At 36.2% G+C, this 6,160-nt stretch overlaps 1 pseudogene; it reads left to right on the top strand.

Moving 5' to 3' along the window:
• The first annotated feature begins 2,010 nt into the window (after positions 1–2,010).
• Positions 2,011–2,164, top strand: LOC120363331 (small nucleolar RNA U3; annotated as a pseudogene).
• The last annotated feature ends 3,996 nt before the right edge of the window (positions 2,165–6,160 follow it).

Consider the following 6,160-nt stretch of genomic DNA (forward strand, 5'->3'; position numbering starts at 1 on the left):
CTAGAAGTCATCTATTCTATCTGTAAGAGCAAATTAGATGTTGAATAGTTTTCCTCATGGTAATGTAGTGAAATAATATAAATAGATAAATAAATTTAATTTAATTTAACTTAATTTTGAGACAAGGTCTTGCTGTCACCCAGGCTGGAGTGCAGTGGCACAATCATGTCTTATTGTGGCCTCGACCTCTGGGGCGTGATTGATCCTCCCACTTCAGCCTCCTGAGTAGTGAGACTACAGGTGCAGGCCACCATACCTGGCTAATTTTTGTACTTTTCTTGCAGAGACAGTGACTCACTATGTTGTCTAGGCTGGTCTCAAACTCCTGTACTCAGGTGATCTGCCTGCCTCGGTCTCCCAAAGTGCTGAGATTACAGGCATTGAACCAACACGTCTTGCCCTTAAAATTTTTTTTTTTTTTTTTTTTAATTAGAGATGAGGTCTCACTGTGTTGCTCAGACTGCTCTTGAACTCCTGGGCTTCAGCAATCCTCTCACCTGGGCCCTCCAAGGTGCTGGGATTACTACCATGAGCCACCACACCTTGCCAAAAATAATTTTTTAATGGAGAAAATATAAAACCTTTGGTTGTTAAACTATTTATTCTTTCTTAAGACACCTACTGACTCATACAGGGTGACGCCTTCTTGGGTGGATACAATATAGCTTGAATGCTTCCCTAGTTTTGAATGCTTAATGTATATATTGAAATAAATATTGTCAGGAAGGCTGAGAATGAAACTGAGTCCAAAGAAGTAGTTCACAGCCCTGCCCAGGCAGCATCCTTGTATTTTACTAAACATTAGCATTTTTTACTCAGTTACATTTTGGAGTCAGTTCCTCTGCCCCAGGTGGACATTTTTGTTTGTTTGTTTCAATGTCATTATTTTGGCGATCCAAAATAACGAAGTAGGACCAACTATATACACAAACAACCTGTATTTCTGGCATTTTCCCTAATTTTAGAAATATGCATAGAAGTTATTGTAAGCAGAGAAAGACCGAGACTTACTAGACTAATGAAGGAAGCTCAAGGTCGACACTAAAATTTTCCCCTTTTTTCTTTAAAATGATGATTTCATTACTAATTTAAAATATAAAATTATTTCTGTTGCTGATATTACTGATAGTATTACTTGCATTTATGAAGCAATGCATATGCAATAGATTGACAAAGAAGCACATCTGTTAATTGTTCTATACGAAGTTGAAAGGTTTTCCCACAGTTCAGCTCGAGGGCTGGAAGTCCAGAGCTACCTCCTATTTCAGGGTTCTTTTTGTTTGTTGCCCTAGGTCCCATGAAAAAACGTAGCCTGTCTCCAAACAAACATTCCCATTTTATATCCCCTTTTAAAATATCATGCTTTAAATATGAAAGCGCCCTCAAATTAGGCCCATTATGACATGCATAAAAGTTGGATTAATATGGATGCTTCTGATTCAGTCAAAATAATTCTGCCTTTTGAAATTATGGTACTATTTTTATTATGTTGACCACCAGAATACTTGATTTGATTTTGTGTATAAGCAGCTTGAAAGAATGCTGCAAGTGGACAATTTAAAATACTATAGACTGGATGCAGCAGCTCATGCCTATAATCCCAGCGTTTTGGGAAGCCAAGGCCAGAGGACCACTTGAGGCCAGGACTTTGAGACCACAATGGGCAACATAACGAGACCTCATCTCTATAAAACATTAAAAAAGAAAAAAAAAATTGCCGTGTATAGTGGCATGTGCCTGTAGTCCACACTACTTGGGATGCTGAGGTGAGAGGATCACTTCAGCCAGGGAGGTTGAGGCTGCAGTGAGACATGATTGCACCATTGAACTCTGACCTGGGTGACAGAGCAAGATCCTGCCTCAAATAGATATAGATATAGATAGATATAGATATAGATATAGATATAGATATAGATATAGATATAGATATAGATATCTCTTTGGTCTGCATGTATTTTCCAAGAGTGATTGCTGATTCAGTGAAAAATCTATGCTTTAAAAGATATATCAAAGACTATACTTCCCTGCATTATTGCTATGGTTCATTACTAGAAAAGCTTATCCAACTGTGTAGAGAACCAGAAATCAGAAGGAGTAGGTGAGGTGTTCTCTCTTGAGCGTGAAGCCAGCTTTGCTCTTCGGGAAAGTATGCAGTCTGAGTGACTCCATTTTTAATTTAAGAACTTTTTTCTTAAAAAAAGATCCAACAAAGGAAATCAGAACACAAGGTTAATAAGGTGGTGAAGATTCTAAGAGTTGTAGGAGATGTAATAATCCTAGTTATATTTCTTTCTAATATAAAAATGCAGGAACAGGATCTGTTTTATCAACTGAAGAATATAATCTTCCACAGAAAGCAAGTATATGTCTTTACAATCAGGATTAACAATATTATTTTCAATAACTGGCAGGCTAATTTGCACTAGAAAGCTAAATTTAGTCCTTAGATAAATGTAGCAAGTATATTTTACTCAATGTACATTTATGCAGATTTTTCAATAGTGGTAGGCTTGAGTGCCTTGGTTTAAGACACTGAAACATGTAAGCAGAAAATCTCATTTTCTGAAATTAAGAAAAAAACTAAGGAGAAAAATCAATTTATAAAAACACCATATCAGTTCAAGTGAAGTGAAATAACAGACATAATAGATTTTGGTGTTCACAGAATATATATATGGGAATTATGAACCAATTTTATTTCCTGTTGTTTATAATAGATAAACAATATGTATAGATTTTTACTTTTTAATTTCTTATCTATGGTTCTTGGCACATATTTTAAAATATTTGTTGATTTTTTTAAGTAAAAGAATTCTTTTAAGTAAAAGAATGAATGACACTAGATTGGACAATAATTCAATCTAGTTTTATTGGTATGATTAAGGCTCATATCTGATTTGCTTTATACCAGTCATATCATTATATACTTTATCAGCAGTAAATGATCATGATGATATGTGGGTTTACATTCATAAAACATATATAATATAAAAACCCAGGTTGTTTCCCTTGAAATGGTTTTCAAAGGTTCAGTACAGAGCAAATGCCTTTAACGTCTAAAACATCCAACACAGCTGAAAATAATACAGTGAAGTGAGTGAGTGAATAGTAGCTATTTTGTGGATTATCATGAGTAGAGTTGATACAAGATCTTAAAAATCTATTGTCTTGTTTTTAAGTTTCACACCAATAACCTATGTATGCACCTTAACTCCAGCAACTAAATGCTTGGGAATGAGTCCTTATTTATTTCCTTCAGTTCTGCCTAGAATGTTCTTGCCTTCCCTTCTGCCTACCCAAACCCTGAGAACCAATCTAAAATATCATCATCTGATTTTTCTTTCAGGTCGGACCCGCCCAGCTAGCAGCACGCCTAGCCTCTGCACGAATCATCTATGACCCCATTTCCATAAGACCTTTATAATTCTAACCCCAGCACAGTGTTATAATCTTCACTGAGCCCCAATTTTATTATTATACCTTTCTTATACAACTTTCTATATTCTGCCTTCTTACCTGTGTCAGTCACCAAACGGGCTATTATAAGCTGCTTATAACTATTTACATTTAGTGATTTTCTTATATTCTACTATTTCTAGCAGTGTTTTGAATATACCAATTATCTAATAAGTATGTGCTGACCTGGGTTAACAGCTGCCTTCCTGCCAACCGCAAGATACCATTTAGAATTTTCTTAGTCAGGAGCTAAGTCATATATTGGTTGACCTCTTCCTACTTCACAATGATAACAATACATTTTAAAATAGAGATATTGAGCTCACCTCAGAGCTTTGCTAAGAAGTTAAAAAAACTATGCACAATAGCTGACATTTATTCATATTTTACTATGTGTCAGGCATATCGGGTTCACTGGGCTAAGGCTTTTGTGTTATGACTTGCATAATCATGATCTCATTTATGTCTCAGAATAATAATTTTGTGTATAATAGTTTTATCCCTATTAAGATCTTAGAATTATTAAATAACCTGTTTAATATTACTCAACTCTCTAATGGCAAAGACTTACACCCATGCACCCAACTACTAATTCTATTGTGTCTATTCAAGTGCCCAAAGCCAGTCAAGAAGCAGGAAGAATTGAGTTCTAGAGTTCTTAGTTTGTCGGTGAGCAAGTGGTTCATTTTGACCACCCTTGATGCTTATTTATTTAATTTATTTATTTGAGACAGAAATCTTACTATCTTGCCTAGCTGACCTTCACCTTCTGGGCTCAAGTGATTTCAGCCTCCCCAGCAGCTGGGACTGACTACAGGCTTGCGTCACTGCATCATGTGATGCTTTTTTTCTAATCCAATAAGGTAAATCCAGTAATATATCTGAAATATTAGGTACATAGAATATTTGTGGAAGTATCAAGACAGCCATCTAAATATGATATTTATCAAAACATAGTACCTTGTTGAATTTTAGTCATAATTTGTTTCATTTATTTCAAGTGCTATAAATAATAAAACATTTTCATATATATTATATCTCACTAGATTCTTACAACCATTAGGTCACTGGCTATATATTATCTGGCTTTACTGCATAACATTTGGGTTTGAGAAAGGGTAGGTAACTTTTATCAAATCATACAGCAAGTAAATGTCTAAGAATTAGCTTTTTTATTGTACTTTGACTCCAGGATATGGTAGCATGTGTTAATAACTCAACATAATGTGTATTTATAAGTAAAAGTCCACAAAACTACTAGACATACATGTTTATAATTTATTAGTAACCATAATAATAACAGCAGCTTTACCATATTCATATAGGTGGAACACATAAATTATCATCCAAATCAGGACCCCTCGAGAATGACAAATGCCAAACTAACTGAGTAGCTGGAAAACAAGTATAAATTGGGACAAGCTTAGACAAATTGCAATATGTGATTTGGTAATTTAAATAGCACTTATGTGCCAGGTCTTAGTCTAACAATTTTACGTGAATTAACTCAATGAATTCTTTTTTTTTTTTTTTTTTTTTTCCTTGAATTGGAGTCTCGCTCTGCTCCCCAGGCTGGAGTGCAGTGGCACAAATTCAGCTCACTGCAATCTCTGCCTCCAGGGTTCAAGTGATTCTCCTGCCTCAGCCTCCTGAGTAGCTGGGATTACAGGTGCCTGCTGCCACAGTCAGCTAATTTTTGTATTTTTGGTAGAGCCAGGGTTTCACCATGTTGGCCAAGCTAGTCTCAACCTCCTGACCTCAGGTGATCCACCCACCTTGGCCTCCCAAAATGCTGGGATTACAGGCATGAGCCACTGGGCCTGGCCTCAATTAATTCTTATGAAGTAGGAATTACATTCATTTTTCAGATGAGCTTGTTGTGAGATGTCCCAGGTCACATGGCATCTGTGGATTCTTTCCAAAGCACTTTGCTGTCTTCAGTCTCTTTGCTTGCCTAATATAGGGAAAGGGAGAGCAAAGGCCAAGAAGATAAATATTTGGACAATGGCAGGCAATGATTATCAGAATTTAGTGGTTGGAAATGTTACCTAGCTGTTTTCTACTGCCAGCGTCAGAACAGAATTTCGTGGGAAGCCATCACAATTCTATACCAAGGAAGTATGAATAATATATCTAACAATCTTACTGGTCACCCTTTTTCTATTGCATGCTTACACATGTTAGGTTTTGATGTACTTGGTGCACTTGGAAAACTATTTGAAGATCTGTGAACAATTACCTAGGTAGAGCCATTAGCAGATAACTTTTGTATGTTCTAGGTGAATTGAGGTAACTGATCAGGATTAGTATACCAGGTTTCATTCAACCTGAGATTCATCCCAATTTCACTGCAGAAAGATCTCAGGCTGGCCCTGAGGCGACTCTGCTAAGGAAAAGTTTGTTTGTGTTTTCTAAGTGGGTGTCATCCCTATGAAGTCCTGAACCTTGTATTTAAGTACTTTCTTTTCTTCTCTGCTCTATCCTCTCAGTTTGTTGAGAGAAGATTGTTGGCATTCCACTTCACTAGTCAAGCTGCATAGAAAAGATTGGAGATCTCCAAGTGAAAGGAAATATTTCAACAAATAATGCCTGGTGCTTACAATCTGATCACTTTACAAACAAATGAATGCTTTCTCTATTGTGCAAATGACCTCATCGTGGAAAGTAGATTAGGTTCAGCATCACTCTACTCAGAGCTATCTTC

The sequence above is a fragment of the Saimiri boliviensis genome, chromosome 4 (assembly GCF_048565385.1).
Source record: "Saimiri boliviensis isolate mSaiBol1 chromosome 4, mSaiBol1.pri, whole genome shotgun sequence".
NCBI classification, from domain to species: domain Eukaryota; kingdom Metazoa; phylum Chordata; class Mammalia; order Primates; family Cebidae; genus Saimiri; species Saimiri boliviensis.